Below are 13,077 nucleotides of genomic sequence, written 5' to 3'. Positions count from 1 at the left end.
AATCCAAACAAGCACTAGTGACTATGCATGGACATGCAATAGTGTAGACCACTGGTTCTCAACCTTTTGAGACTTGAGGCTCCCCTGGATACACTCAAGGCATCTCTTGGAAAATATTGGCTCTTAATTTTCACTCTTTTTTGACTGCAGAAAAATAATGGAGCAATTTTTCTGTTGCAAAGAACTCAGAAAGATTACAACCATGGGTTTCTGTTTGAAATCCCTGGGTTTATCTTGTGAATCATGTTTGCACACCTGACAGTGCTAACGTTGTGTGTAACCTCATGGCACTCTTGAAAGAATCTTAAGGCACCCTAGGGTGCCATGGCATCCAGACTGAGAATCACTGGTATAGATCCTCAAATAACTGCTTTGCTTTCAAAGGATGCAAAGAATCACAAAATGAAACAGCATTTCAAAATCTACTAACATCCTCACATGGCTTTGCGCTGCTCATTATGCTGTAGTTCAGGCATTTGTGCAGAGGCATTGGGGAGGTGCCAGCAGACATTCAGATACCATGGTGATGAGCTCAGTAGAAAAAAGAAAAAAGAAGGGCAGAATGGTCAAAGGACTGCAGAGGGCAGGTTTGTGAGATTTTGCCCCTTCTTGCTTCATCTATGGATGATGGCAATAAAGTATCACTTTATCCAGAATTTTTCTGCTCAGAAGGTGGAAGCAGTCTGTAAACTTTGTAACCCTAAACGGGAAACGTCAGCCATTTTTTTAAAGATGTCATTAGTGCCTGTATATTTGTGGCTCTGGCCTTTCTCTCTCTCTCTCTCTCTCTCTCTCTGGTGCAGTGCTGAAATAGTCAGTAGCTCTCTCTAAACTGGGCCTAATGATCCTCTTCTACCCCACAGGATGATTGTAGAGTTTAATTATTGAGCAGAAAGGTTCTCTAGAAGGGTAAAGCAATATCAGCCATAGTTTCCTGTTGCTGTACATACAGATTAAAACCCTCCACAGAAATGTACCATAAATCTAACTCTGGGCACGTGTCAATTTAAAGACAGAGGTTGCTGTCAAAGGAGGTGTGAGGTTATGCCTGGTATTCCATCAGGACTTTAACCCATGCAGCATCTCAACAGTGGAAGAAATCATACCCTGCAAATCCAATAATGCATTGTACTTGAAAGACCCAAAAAGCAACAACAGGATCAGAGCACTGGCTGAAAAAGGGAAAAGGTGACAGGATTCTTCCTATCTCCAGCCAAAAAATAAGCTCTGTTTACATGACATGTTGATCACAAGAATACATGCAGGTGTTTAACATATGCTCATATGTATCCTCTGCTGCCCACCCAAGGCTTGGTTCCCTTCTCTTGGGTTCCAGAAGCAACATTAGCTCGCTATGCTGGTTTTTCTCCTTGTGATGTTTGTTCATCCCACTGAGCCTGTTGAACTTTGGAGACAGAAATGGGGAAGCATGACTTGGATGTCACACTGGGTTCTGTGATATACCTTGGTTTGTGGATGGGTGCTCTCATTCACAGTAGATTGTGCAGCTCTTCACACCATGGTCCCCTCTCTCCTTTGTTATATGCTTTGATGAGCAATGAAACAGTTAACCGTGTTGACATTTCCAGTATTATCACTGGACATCTGAGTTGGCATCCACTGAGATGTACATAGTAGGTCACACAGTTATTGTTTCAGGTCCTGCAAATGCAGCCAGACATCACCACATCAGTTAGCCTTGAAAACATGAAATGAGGGTACCTCAGCAACGAAAACAGTTAGAGACTCTCATTAATTTTTGTGCAGTAAGCTTAGACTTTGTAGAACAAAGAAATGCCAGTCACCATGCCAGCTCACTCCAAGCCCTGAATGTAATCAGATTTTACATGTTCAGCGTGTTGTACAACTTCTCATCATTCCAGCCCCCCCACCCCCACAAAGCAGACAAAGAGTATTTTAGTAACCCCATTTTACAGATGGGAAAAATCAGACACAAAGGCTCAAAATCAACAAAGGTATTTTAGGCCCCTAATGTACCAGGAGCCACCTGTAACTTACCTGGGTCCATCTGAATTACTTCTGATCCCCACTAAGTGACTGAGATCAGAATCTAACCTACAGTGCTGATGTGACTATCTCAAGGCTGCACAGCAGTTTGGTGACAACTCTAGCCCAGTTTTTCAGCTGTGTCCTGCTTCTTTTTGATGGGAGAGTACAAGGGAGCTGATTCAGGTCCCACTGTCCTGGGGCAAGGTCCATACCAGCTTTACCCTGGCTTGCCACATATTAGAGCAGAAATGGTTCTGGTTTACACCAGTTCCTTTGGCATGGTATGCCCTGATCCCTTTCCACACTAATTTATGCCACAGGTTGTAGGGGAAATGGTACAGGAACTGGCTACACATACTCCTTGGTTCTAATCTATCTCAGGACTGAGCCTTTAATAAATTAGTGTAGAAGGCCTCATGTCCATTGGAAATAATGCAGATTCTTTTATACAAGCTTCTGCATTAACAGTAGTAGAGCAACTGTCCTGTGCTTTCATTATATGTCCTTCCCTGTACCCCTTGCAGTGACTACCACCACATCCTTAGACCTACTGCATCCCTTAGTATTAAGACACTGATGAACTAGTAGTAACAATATGTCTGTTACATACCTGGCAAACCACAGTAGCTATGTGACTAACCATTTTAAGCATCTAATACCCGTAAATACAACATTATAATCAAGTGCATTTGGAAAGTTAGCCTCTTTATTTGTAAAGGTAAAGAGAGATATTATAGCTATCTAAGCAGACATTTTGAAGCATGAGGTGTCCAGTTATTCTTTCCTTTGACTGAAGAAAAATCACTGAAAACTGGGGGGGTATGGGAAAAGAAAATGTAAGGTTGATCTTCAGAAAAGGAAAGAAGAATGATTCTAGTAATTACCACCTTGTAAATAATGAAATAAAATAACGAAGAAATTTGGAGAGTAAAAACCAACTAAAACAGCTACAAAAATCAAATCACAAACTGTTATATTGACATTGGAAGTTTATAAAGAATAGATCTTGCCAGACAAATGTCAATGTCTTTTTGATATATTTATATGCTCAGCTGATGAAAGGAAAGTGACAGAAATATCTTCAGATTTTACTGATCACTTGAGAGACTGACTTAAAAATCTTACTGTAAACTTAATTCAGATCAGTTTGGACACAGCTGAGCACCCCTTTGGTACACAGGCTACTATAAGAACAGTTATCAAGGTGCTAAAGTAGCAAATTACTGAGCTGAGAGAGGTGTTCAGTACCAAAGGGATCTGTGTTAGGTCTGTGCTCATATTTTTATTAATAACCAAAAAGAGGTAGTGACTGATGAAATGAGAGGAACTTTGAACAGTACTAAAGGCAGATAAATGATGTAAATGGACAGTGAACATGGAAAAAAGGCGATATTAAAAATGCAAATTATTACACATGAGGGGAAATCAATCTCAGGGAGATAAAAGGAGTAAAGCCTCATGGGAGTTAGGTGTGGCAGACAATGGCAAATTACATGGAACTTTGCAATTCGATATGGCAGCCAAAAGGAAGTCTGTGCAATGTTGGGTGGTAAATATTAGGGCATTACCTCATGACAGTCCCTCTTGAAGTAGCTATGGTGCAACTGCACTTGGTTCTGCATGCAGAGTTATGGATAATTGCACGAAGTTCAGAGGAATACCCCACGAATTATACTGGGGCTCGTAAGGACAGACTTCAGAGAGAGATTAAAAGGGTAAAGTGTCATAGATAATAGAACATTGCACCTAGTCGAATGTCACGCTAGGCATGTCTACACTTGCATTAATGTGTCATAATTACGGTGCATTAAGTTTAGTACCTGTAATAAAAAGTACAAACTTAATGTGCCATAATTGGTGCTACTGCACAGTAGTGCCAGTGCACACTTTTTACGTGACACTAATGCACAATAGAATTAGTCTACTATGCTTCTAACATCTTGTGTAGATGCACCCACTGTGCAGGATTCTCCTTCCTACCCCTCTGATTCTGCAGCTGGCTGGAGGTCATTCTGGCCCCTGGACCAACACAGAGCAACCTCAGGGCTACTGTAATTTAAAAAGTACACCAGAATGCGGCAGCACTGCAGCCATACCCTGCTCCCTCTTCTCTTAGCCAAGAACTTCCATGCCCCTACACAGGAGGTTGTCAGGGAGGTGACACAGGTTGAATCAGGGTGGCCATGAACTGCTGGAGGACTCCCTTTGGTCAGCTGGCAGAAGTAGATTCTGCAGGGTTGAGGACCTGGCCTCACATGAATATCTTGGTGAAATGATAACTAGGGCTGTGCGAAGCTTTGGTCCCTGATTCAATTCAGTGGAGATTCGGCCTGACTTGGTGGCTGAAACTCCCAATCCGAATCGAATCAAAGGATCCGTTAATATCTCTGAATCGATTCAGAACCCTCTGAATTGATTCGGAGAGATTCAGACAGATTCAGTGATTCGGACATAGATACAGCTTTAAATGTTTTTTCTACATACCTCTAGGTAGCAGGGGCTCTGAACACTGCAGTGCTCGGGCAGATGCAGCATTCCACAGAAGCATGGGGGCTCCCCAGCCTGCTCGGCAGCAGACCCAGAAGTGGGCCAGAAGCACTTCCAGGTCCACTGGGGAGCATGCTGGGGGCCCTCCCCACACTCTTTGGCTCTGCAACTGGTGCCTTCTGGGTCTGGGGGAGCACCCAGGGTCCCCCTGCAGCTGATCGCCGGGCCGGGGGGGGGGAGGCCTGCATGCTACCAGGCAGACCCGGAAGTGGACCAAAAATACTTCTGGTCCACTTCTGGGTTCACTGTTGAGCATGCTGGAGAGCCCCCCCATGTTGCTGTGGGATGCTCCATCCGCCCCAGCACCACAGTGATCATGAGCCATGCTGCTACCTCAAGGTATGTAGAAACAACTTTTAAATCTGTGCCTGGATCCGAATCGCTGCTTCACTGAATCAGCATTGGATTGTCAGATTTGGATTTGGCCAAATTGAATTGTGGACAGTGATCTGAATCAATGGATAGAATCACTGTCCCTGATTTGGGCTGAATCTGAATCAAATAGGGCCCATTTCGCACACTCCTAGTGATAACTACCAAGAAGAAGGGCATGACAGTCTCATGGTATTTGCAGGATATGAACAATGAGCAAGGACAGGAATTATTTAGCCTGGCACAGTGTGGTATGGAGACTAGAGGTGGTATGGGAAGAGAGGACTCAACCTAAGGAAAATGCAGCCTGAACGTGAAACCAGAGACCCCTGACAGAAAGAAGCATTAGTCTATGGGAACCTTGGTGTGGTAATCAGGGGCTATGTGTAGGGGGTGCACGTGCATGCACATGTACCCCCTGAGCGTGGCAGTGCACCCCCTACAAAAAGGCCTGCCACCAACACTGCTGGTGGCATCTGCAGGTGGCCTGCAATCCCCAGTCGGTGCTCACCACCTCACTCCCTCCCCCACCGCTGACAGTGCTGGTGGCGTCTGTGGGAGCTCCCCCGCTTACCGCTGCTGCACTCCTGCCGCCGCCATCATGCTCCCACTGCCACTGTCCCCCCCGCCCCAGCCGCTGGGGGCACGTGTCATTCATGGTGGTAATGAATGTTCTGTATAGGCAGAGAGGTGGTCAAATAGTTGGGTTCCAGTTCTTACTACATACTTAATCTATTGCAAAGTCCATGTTTTTATGGGGACAAGCCAAGCAGGAAAGGATCAATGTATAGCAGAGAAAAAAATCAAGTTGCCATAGAAAGGAGGAGCTGCCCAGGGATGCCAGGCATCACTGTAACCTGAGCTGTATAAGGCTGAGGTTAGGTGTCCAGACCCAGCAGATAGTTACAAGAGAATAAGCACTTAGATCTGATCAAGGAGATTTTTAGAAAATGCTCCCAAGCTAACTGAGTCTAGGGCTGAAGCACTCTTGGCTACATACTTGTAACCTTAGGTTTGCTCCTGATGGTGCTAACAGTTCTGAAAATAGTAGGGAGAGAAAAAAAACCTACTGGAATTTTAAACAGAGCATCCTAGCAAGACTGGCCTTTTAGCATGAACTCATACTGCCACCTGCTGCTTAACATTTTTTGTTGCATGTAAAGAATGAAGAATGAACTTTTCCAGTGAATTCGGGCTTCAGCATGAAACATCAAGGTCCAGAGCCCTGGCTAGATGTATATCACCTTTATTTTACATGACGTATGGCTGTGCAGTTGTCTGCAGCCAGTGTGACTTAATATCTTCTTCATTGTTGTGTCTCCAGTCCAACCTTTCTATATGGTCTGTTCCCAATATTCTGCACAGGCCGCTGCTTCTGGTGTTAGTATTGCCAGATCTTGTGGGGTGCGTTGTGGTGCTACAGGGCATCTCAGGAGATGATCCATGGTTTGCTTCTCCTGACAAACACATTGGTTAGTTGTATAGAGGCCCCATGATTCCATGAGAAAGTTGCATCTTCTGAGACCCACTCTCAATCTGTTCAGGCTCCACCACATATATCATTTGTAGTTGGAGCCGAATGCTAGCTCCTCACTGGCAGTAATTCCTTGCTGGTTCCATTCAACAGCTTTGTTGCCTAGTTTCTCCCATTCTTTTTGCCAGGGAGTAGTTCTGTCTGATTTTAGTGATGTAGTCAATGGTGTGGTAGAGGACAAAAAGCTATTTCTGGATGAGAGACGATGGTGCACTGGTTGATTTCCATATAGCAGGTGGCAGTCGGCTGACTCTTGTATCTGCTGGTCAATGGCATCTACTACTTTCCTTCTGATGTATGGGGGTGTTATACCGGATAGTGTGGATAGGCAGGGAAAGGGGGTGGGTTTCAGGCAGCTTGTTATAATTCTGCATGCATCATTTAGGGCAGCATCAATACATTTACTGTGACTTGTGCATTCCCAGGTGGTACAGGCATGTTCAGCCACAGAGAAACAAAGTGCTAAGGCAGTAGTGCATAGGGTCGATGGATGTGCTCCCCACTTGGAATTTGTGAGCTTACACAAAATGTTGTTTTGTGTGTTGACTTTGTATTTAATATGTACTTTTTGTAACAAAGTATACAGTCCAGTGTTACCCCTAAGTACAGTACCATACCTAGACTCCTGGCAGCACCAGGTGAACTTTTAGTATCAGGCCCCCTTTCACCAGAGTTAATGATAATCAAATAACAGATTTGGGCCAATACCATTTTTGGGCCCCCTTTCTGTCCAGGCCCCAAGTGGCTGCCCGGTTCCCATGCCTGTGTCCACCTCTGCCTAAGTAAACCAGCTGTTCGAGATTCTGGTCACCCCAGGTGACATAACTTAGATATATTCAATATACACTTAGTTACATGGGGAGTAAAATGGATATAGGCCCTTGGGCTCTGGAAGCATTACTGTATTTTATTGCGTACAACACACCCCCAGAATATAATGCTCACCTTATTTTTGAAAGGCAGAATGAAGAAAAAGTAGCATTAATAAGTAACCTTTTAGTAAGTAACTGAGGGCCTTGTTACACCATACACTGAAGCTAAACAAATGTTAATTGACTTAGTGTTGTTCAGCTTAGCGGAGCAGTTGCACATTAAGGCAAAAAAGGCGCTCTGACTGACCCATACCGGACGGCTGTGACTTGCCACTAGAGACTTAGTGAGCAGGCACTGTGACCCATGTGTCTTTGCTCACTCTGACTCAAGAGGGACCACTATCTCCTAGGATGCTGGAGGACTTCAACTTGGGCAGAAAAGCTGTGGAGAGGAGCCACAAGTTAACGGAACAGAAGCAAAATTAAGTGGATTAGAAATAATACTGCCCTGGAGTGGCATAACATTAAACCAAATGAGTGTTTTAAGCCACTTAAACTGTGCTAACGTGCAGCCAGTCCAGGGGCTCAGAGCTCCAGAAGCCACCTAAAGTTACAGTGTAACAGGGCCCTGAGTAGCAGCAGCTAGGGAGCAGAACCTGATCATTGTTCTGCTCCCTATGAGTCACGTGCACGTTTTACTATCACTTTTGCCAATAACATGCAGGAACTGCTCTAATTGTATTTCTCACATATAATGCACACTATGATTTCCAGTAGCTGGGTTGGGAGGGGTGGGGTGGTAAACACTGTTTAATATGAGGAAATACGGTAATAGCTTTGTCTTCTCTCTCCCAGAGACCTTTTACACACCTTGTGAACAGGGACAAAAGACCCAATTTTTTGCAAGCAACCCTTTAGGTAGCTCATCAGAGTGAAGCACTGCCAACAGAAGGAAGGAGATACATATTTGCATCCTCCTGAATCTTTCTGCAGCATTCAGTATGGTCATTCACATGTTATCCAGATGCCCAGGGAATACACTGAAATGGTGGAAGGCCTGAGACTGCAGTAACTTGTGCCACCAGCTGAACAGGCCCATGGTCAGGCTCATAACTGAGAAAGGCAGAAAAGTAGCTTAAGGTCACCTTTACCTCTCCCTATTCCCCTGAACAGAGTATGAACTGGGCACAGCTGAGGAATAAGTCCAAAGTTTACATAGTATAATCAAGCCCAGTTTGCCTCATGACCAACTGGAAGGACTGAGGCAGTTTCTCCTTAAGGCTGTTGTTCTGTTCTTGTGCTGGCTGGATAATGCTGACTAGAGGTTCTTAGTGATTCCTTTGACCATACCAATTTGATTAGTTAATGGGATGCTAGTTTGTGTGTGTCTTATTGTCTAGTTATTTAGGAATCAGAAAAGCCACCTGAATGATCACTGACTTTTTACTTGTATGTGCTTTATAGAAGCTCAAGCACTTCCAATGAAGGAGATTAGCCTGTAACATTTTCAAATCCTTTCCATTCATATAAACCATAGCTTTTTGCAAACAAAGATTTTGGAATAGTACAATGATACACTGGCTGGTAGAGGTGAGCAAATAATGGACAGATCTGTCTACAAACATTGCTTTGAATTTGAAAGTGGATTGTGACTCAGCTGTACTTTTGTGACCTTTTGCATTTACTTTCCACAAACATTTGAGCTCCTAGGCTTTCAGATCTTTACCCAGGGAAAAGTGTAATAGATGCACTGGATTCTCTGGAGCAATTGACACTTGTTGGGGATCTACCCTTTGAGTTTGGCAGGACTACATGCAAAACACGACTATTTGGTTTGAAGGCTGTTGCATTTCTTGTGGTAGGGGTGGGCTGTTGTTGCAGCCATGATGATCCAGGAAATCTGCAAAAAGGAAGTGTTTTTTTGTTGATTTATTTTATTGGATGGACTCCAATAAAAGATATCACAAAAACTGTTCTATTTGTTGAAAGTCCAATCCTTGCCCATGGAAAGCAATGAAAAAGTGCCCTGTGAGTTTAATGAACTAGCCCTGACAGCAAAAGCTAATTTCAAATGGTATAGTTCAGTCTACTTCCTTTTTAGTTCCACACAACATCCAGTCAGAGAACAGAAAAAACTGCATGTGACTTGTGATTAATCATCACTGTGAATTTATAAAGATATGCTATAAATTGCTTGTAGAACATAGATCTGATCCACAGCTCCCTAAACCAATGGAAGTCTTTCCTACATTCAAAGAGCGCTGGAATACGCTCTTGTAAAGAACAAAATACGTATGTTAAAAATACACAAATATGTTCAAATGAATACATCTGAGAAGTCCAGAATTCAACAAAAGAGCAATATATGTTGAATTTGTTATTCATTATCAACTCTTCACTAGGCTTGACTAGTTTATATATGTATGCATAAGGCTCTTGTAGTCATTGAGATAAATTGGCCTACCCGAGATATTTTGTTTGTAGTAAGATACAGAAAATAAAGTACAGTGGTTTTGGTGTGAACCTTGTGAGGTAAATCTGTAGAATGTCACATTTTATCTTTCAAATTATATTTGCAACATGACTTGCACGTTCAGTTGTGCCTTCAGAAATCATTAGTCCAGTTCACAAAAATAACAAGATTGGCTTGAAAAACTGCTATTTTTAAATATCACAGGTTTTAAGGTCTTTTTGTTTGCCTTCTAGATTTGAGCTTTCAAAAGACTGTGTTTTCAAGCTTCTCTCTGCATCCATGAGAGGTAAAATTCACCTTTTAAAAAACAAAAGCTGAGATCCAGGTGGAAGCGCAAAACTATAGAGACTGCGGTTTCAAGAAAAACACTGACTATTTTAAGTGTTGGCAACAATGAATTATTCCTTAAATAAACCCAGGATATGATATGACAGTGTGGCTACTAGCCTTAACCTGAAACAATAAGGTCAAATGTCTTTATTTTCCATAGCCAGTATTTCAGTCAGTTTTGTAAATCAGAGAATCATAGAAGAAATAGGGAGTGCAGGAACCAACTAGTCCAATTCCATAATCAAAGCAGGCTAATTTCTGCCTCAACTATCCCAGCTAAGAGTTTGTCTAATTAGCACTTGATGTGGGAAACTGAACTGAAAAAACCGTATAATTTCACAATATCTAACTGGCTCTTTTTCAGGTCTCAAAATAAGAGGAATTAGTGTGATATAACTGAGCATCCTATATCAGGGCCCATCATCAGAACCATAAGGTTGTTTCAGTAGGCCCCATCACTTCAGCTCCCATCCAACAAAGAACTTATATATATATTTCACTTTACTCATCTGGATAAATATACACTCCCATTGAATCACTGGGCTTTACGTACACGTTTAATGTTAAAAGCCAGTTTTGCTCAATTTTTTTGCTTTAAATTATGATTTAAAGGTTACACTGTCAAGTCTGGCCTGCCTGTTTAACATGGACCCAGATCAACTCCCCAGCTCCTTCTTCTGTATGTCAATCTCCCTTTCCAACTAGAAAACAATTCTGATACCTCCATGGCATCGTTAGTACCCTTCCCATGAGTCACACGGTCTATGGCAAGGGTGGGCAAAATCTGGCCTGCCAAGCACTTTAATCCAACCCGCAGCTCCTGCCAACAAATTGTACCCTGCTCAGTCCTTCTGCGCATGAGGGTGGGAGCAAGGCACCCACTATACACCCCGCCAACATACCCTATTGCACCTGGCTCCAACCCTTGTGGGCAGAAGGGCCCAGCCCTTCTGCAGCAGCAGCTGGGGACCTGCTTGGCCTCCTTGGTGTCCTGCGTGCTCTGGGCAGCGGGTAGGGAAGCAGTAGGGGCAGGGCCAGGGCTGGTGGGGGAGCTGCAGCTGAGCGGGAGCACAGAGCCTGAACCCAGGGGGCAGCAACAGTACAGAGCTCAGGTGGGTAGTGTGTGAGTGTGTGTATGTGTGGGGGGGGAATGAGCACGCCCCCATACCCTTCCCATGGTGTGCAGCCCCCACTGGCGGCAGCTGGAGCAACAGCAGACTGGGGTGCTCAAGGTGCTCATGCCTGGCATAGGCACTGCTGGCCAGTGGTGCGCAGCTTTGACCAGCACTGCACATCACAGTGAGGAGCGCAGCCTATATGAGCACCTCCCTCCAGAAGTGGTGCAGGCACCTACTATGGACTCTTTCAAGAAATGTTTGGATGCTTATCTTGCTGGGATCCTTTGACCCTAGCTGCTTTCCTGCCCCTGGGCCAGGGGGCCGGACTTGGTGATCTTCGAGCCTAACATCTATGAATTTATTACTATTGCATATATACATATACACACATATACATATACACCCCCAACATACCGTATGCCCCCCTCACACACAGCCACACTCCCTCATAAAGCCCCTCATACACTCCCCCACACAATATACAAGACTAAGACTTTATTTATGAGTTATTGTATGGAAACACAAATCATGACAAAATATTTGTTGTAATACAATTAAAGTATGTTATAGTAGGTGTTTGACTTTTAGTGTATGATTTGGTTTCTTTATGGTTCTAAAATGACAACCCCTGCCTCCCAAAAGGAATATTTCCGGTGGGCAAGGGGAAACACTTCTGGTGGCAAGGTCAGGGGTTAGAGGGCAGGACTTCTGGTCCCAAGATGGCACCCAGGGGGTGGAGCAATTTTCAAGGGGCGGAGATACCCACTCAGGCCTCAAAAGCTCACCAAACCTCATTAAGCAGCCCTCCAGCCAAAATACTTGCCCGCCCCGGTCTATGGGAAGAAATAGAGACTGAAAGGTGGTCTGAGTCAGTTTAAGGCTGAGCTGGGGAGATGCACATTGTTCCTCTCTGCTCCTGCAGACTCCAGGCAAAAAAGATAAATTCAGTCTCTAACTATTATTTCACCAGAGACAAAAGCAGCCTGGAGAAGTCCTGGCTGCACAGCTAAAATGACATTGGCTTGCTGGGAACCTGGAGCTGAGAGACTATGGCCAAAGGCTATGGCCTTGGCATCCTCTCAAAGCCTTTGCTGGGGGAGGGGGAGGGGGGAAAGCCCTGCCCCCATGTAATCAGATGATATCAAGGGCTTCACCAGCCCAATCTTGTTCACAGCTTCTGTGGCCACGTTCTAGATGTAGTTGGCTGCAATAACTCCATTGTCATCTCACTCCTGGCAAACTGCCAATAAAAGTATAGCCTGGCACAGCCTGAACCCTCTGAACCGAGTGTTAGCAGCATAATTTCAGCACACATGAGAGAATCCATTTTGTGAATGCACTGTGATTAACTTATTCTTTGGTCCAAGAACTAGGCAATAACCCCAATTATAAACAGAGGCATTTCCATCCATAGAGGTGTCTTTTGGGAAAGGAGCCCAAAACAGGTTTGGAAGCTTAACTTGCAAACCCTGCACCGACTCATGAGGAAATGAATGAGGGGAAATGAGCTCTCAGCCATCCCGTTAACAGCCTACCCTTTAACTGAAATCACCCCCTCCACTATCCCAGCAGTACTCTGGCAGTTGTGGGGGCACAGTGCCTTGCCTTCCTCACACACTGTGGGCACGTTTACACATTCATTAATGCACTATAGCTACTGCACATTAAGTTTAGTACTTGGATAACCAAGTACTAAATCAATGCACAGTAACTTGCGCTACTGCACGGCAGTGCTGGTACATGGGTTCTTAGTGACGCTTACTGCGCAGTAGTGTGACGGGCTGGCTGGCAGTGACCTGGCCCAGGGGTTCTGAAAGGGCAAAAGATGATTGGAGGACTTGGGATTCCCTTTCCTCACCAATCTGGTAATGATTTGGCCCA

At 44.3% G+C, this 13,077-nt stretch overlaps 1 long non-coding RNA gene across 1 annotated transcript in view; it reads left to right on the top strand.

Moving 5' to 3' along the window:
• LOC109288714 overlaps positions 1 to 13,077 on the top strand; it is a 32,729-nt gene that overhangs the window by 6,066 nt on the left and 13,586 nt on the right. The window contains exon 2 of the long non-coding RNA XR_002095212.1: positions 9,982 to 10,034. This is a non-coding gene — a long non-coding RNA (uncharacterized LOC109288714). The remainder of the gene's footprint in view (positions 1 to 9,981; positions 10,035 to 13,077) is intronic.

Source organism: Gavialis gangeticus, unplaced genomic scaffold (genome assembly GCF_001723915.1).
Source record: "Gavialis gangeticus isolate Ggan-Ray unplaced genomic scaffold, GavGan_comp1, whole genome shotgun sequence".
Classification (NCBI taxonomy): Eukaryota; Metazoa; Chordata; order Crocodylia; family Gavialidae; genus Gavialis; species Gavialis gangeticus.
This window is presented reverse-complemented; position numbering and strand designations above follow the sequence as displayed.